Raw genomic sequence first — 3,340 nt, 5'->3', positions numbered from 1 at the left:
CAGGGGTGGTCGCCACACGAGCATACAGAGTTGTGTACTTAAGTGTACAGGCAGGGGTGGTCGCTACATGAGCATACAGAGTTGTTTACTTAAGTGTACGGGCAGGGGTGGTCGCTACACGAGCATACAGAGTTGTGCAACAGCAGGGATATCTCGGATTTGAAGGGATTACGAGAAGGGATTTCGCGAAGCTGGGTGGGCAAGCAATTAAAGTAATGAAGGGCCTTGTACAGGGGAGAATGGAGACAGCGGTCAGTCCGCGGAGTTGGCAAGTGCCAAGTACGAGAGCGACGTAAATTATGCGAAGGTTGCACGTTGCTAGCAGTATGCAGCGAGAGTATATGTGGTGGGGCATAATTGTGGCGCTGAGAATGCGCGAAGAGTATATGTTTAACTTTAAATCGTGAAAATAATGTTGGCCATTTGATGCAATGCAAAAGGTGGGAGTGTTCTAAGTGTGTGTAATGGGGAAGGTGGAGACATATTCTGGCGGCTTTCCGCTGGAGTCGTTCTAGCCTGTCAAGGGAAGTGTGTGACAACGGTGTGAGAGCATTGCTCGCATATGAGAATATAAGGACTCAGTATAGAGTCCATGCACTATATGATGTCCAGCACCCTATATAGAGTCCATTGGTCCAAAATCCACTATACAGAGTCCAGGAGTCCACTCAGTTTTGATCAGCTTCATCCTGCCGCGCAATCCCCTATAAGGAGTACACTTTTTCTACAAGTCCCCTATTCACGGTCCAGGAGTCCAGTTTATCCAGTCACGCCGTCCTGTGTGTTGTGCCCCGAAAGAGAACACATTTTTATAAAAATTTCAGTTTTGCTTGCCTCGTGGCAGCGCATTCCTTTCTTCACTTCAGCCATGGCTGCCAATTCTGCTGTGCAGTTGCTGACAGTAATCTGTCTCGAGCTAACCAAGGAGGATAAGGAGACGTTCAAAATCAAATCTGGAAAGCGTCTTGTGGTTCTCTGAAGACGTTTCATCAGTGCGCGGGATGAAAGCAGAAATTGCAGAACGAGAAAAGTTCAGCACAGTTCAAATCTGACGAGTCAGGTACACTGACGCTCTCTTTCGTTCGACGCCACAAGGATCCCCTGTTTGGCTGGCCATTGCTGCCAGTAAGACGTTTGAACGGTTTCATCAGAGCGAGGGATGAAAGCAGAAAGCGGAGAAAGAGAAAAGTTCAGCACAGTTGCAATCTGACGAGTCAGATACACTGACACTCTCTTTCGTTCGACGCCACAAGGATACCCCTGTTTGACTGGACAAGAGCTGCCTGTACCACCGTGTCAAAAGGCTGTCCAACTACATGGCAGGACGATGACTGAGGTAAGGAAGCTTTTACTCGTTTCGATTGGTCTGCTGTTCTGTCGTTATGCTTGAATTTTTTTTCCATTTTCAAGGAGTGTATCGCGTTTGTTTGATGTTGCTTGAATGAATGCCCTAAAAGTAATCAACCACTTCGTAATAGTCCTCAAGGACTGCAAGGACTTTGCATCAATCGTATATGATCGTCTAGCTATCATCAATTTTTATTTCATAAGAAATGTATTTTTATCCCTGTGATAATTATGTGAACTCCACGACACTCTTCCTGTAGTATGATGTCGAATACAATGGGATCCACAAACGCAGTGCCAGTGTACTAGTAGTAGTAGGACTAGGAGGATTGCTTGTATGCCAATGACAAGAAAAAGCTTCTCAAGCTAATACTCGTATTCCCTGAAGTAACCGTTTTGATGTCACGAACATGACATTGTGTCAGTGAAACTGCCTCGTGACAACAAATCATTGCATTTCCATCTTGGGGAAGACTGACTGACAGCAACGCTGTACAGATTGTTCAAATCATCTCATTTCAATTTAGTTGCAGTGAAGTGAAACACTGTGTACACTACATGTATGTTGGTGTGTCTGTGCGTTTTGAGTGTGCACAAACGATCTTATTCCTCGTATTACTAATAGCTTATTGTACCCACCATCACCTGTTCACAGGTCTTTGAGTGGATTGATTTTCATTGAGCATCACATTCGTTGAGAACTTGGTAGTTGTGTGCTCCCATGCATCATTACGGTAATAAGCGTATCCTTGTGCTATCTATTTGTTGCAGGTGTGCTGATCTTCAGAAGCTTGCGGAACTGAGTGCTGCTGAACATTTGCATGGCCATGAGCAATGGTGAAGCTTGCTATTGCACTCTCAGCATGTGCTAGTATTATGCTGACCACTGCACTATGTTACTCTCTTACACTACTACGTGTATGTAAACGTGCGTGTACCCGTCCCCGTACGCATTCGTTTCGTATAATTATTTGTTATCCCTCTTGACTTTACATGTAAATGGGTGGACGTTTGCATGGCTGTTGGAGTTGCGTGTGTATTGTGTCTCTACTCTTTTCTTGGTGTTTTCTTGGCGTTGTATAAGTGTGTGTGTGTGTGTGCGCGCGCGCGCGCGCGCACAATAATTTGAAAACAAATAATTAATCCTGGGCTCTCCATTATTCTCTTTCGATTCTTGGTTTTTTTCTAGGTATTTTCTTGGCGTTGTGTGGGTGTGTGCATGTGTGTGTGCGTGCACAATAATTTGGCAACACTACATGATTGAGATATTGTAATTTGCAGCGTCTGCGAAGAGACCACTTGATTTGAGGATGGTGTTTGTAGGGTTTTTCATGTAATGACGTGGCTGCAGTGGCGCCTCAATACATATATTTTTATCTTGAGAAGTGAATGATGTAAAGGATTAAAGGGAGAGGCCGTTTTCTGGTTAATATTCACTGCTTACAGCAGATCCTATGTCTATTTTCGAACTCGATAGGGGATGCCTAATTGGCTGGACTTTATACAGGGGGTGTTGTCCACATAAAGACTCTTTATAGTTGATTTCAAAGTTTGGACTCCGTACAGTTGATTTTGGACCAATGGACTCTATATAGGGGTGAAGCCAATTGGCTGGACTCTATACAGGGAGTGATGTCCATCGAAACTTTGAGCTCACAGTTGATTCCAAGTTTGGACTCTGTACAGTGGATTTTGGACGAATGGACTCTATATAGGGGTTGGACATCATATAGGGGCTGGACGCTCTACTGAGTCCAACATATAGGTAGTATGTATGTCTGATAGATGTGAGATAAAGAATCACTGGTGAGTGTAGACCTTAGTCTAAAAAGAATATTGAAAGACTTGAGTGATTTTTGACTATGTATTCAACATGCTCCGTCCAACGGAGGTCATGCTGAAAGATTATTCCGAGGTGTTTGTGTTTTTGTGCTACGGTAAGCGGACTATTCCTGAGGGTGATCTGGGGTAGCTGTTCAGGGGGGCGGTTATT

General features: G+C 44.4%; 1 long non-coding RNA gene across 1 annotated transcript; it reads left to right on the top strand.

Annotated features, from left to right (window-relative positions):
• The first annotated feature begins 880 nt into the window (after nucleotides 1-880).
• On the top strand, nucleotides 881-2,645 carry LOC135823727 (uncharacterized). Its single transcript, XR_010554735.1, has 2 exons — nucleotides 881-1,336; nucleotides 2,119-2,645. It is a non-coding gene; the product is annotated as an uncharacterized LOC135823727 (long non-coding RNA).
• The last annotated feature ends 695 nt before the right edge of the window (nucleotides 2,646-3,340 follow it).

This window comes from Sycon ciliatum, chromosome 8, assembly GCF_964019385.1.
Source record: "Sycon ciliatum chromosome 8, ocSycCili1.1, whole genome shotgun sequence".
In the NCBI taxonomy this organism is placed as follows: domain Eukaryota; kingdom Metazoa; phylum Porifera; class Calcarea; order Leucosolenida; family Sycettidae; genus Sycon; species Sycon ciliatum.
The sequence above is the reverse complement of the archived record's forward strand: the minus strand, read 5'-3'. Positions and strand labels throughout refer to the sequence as shown.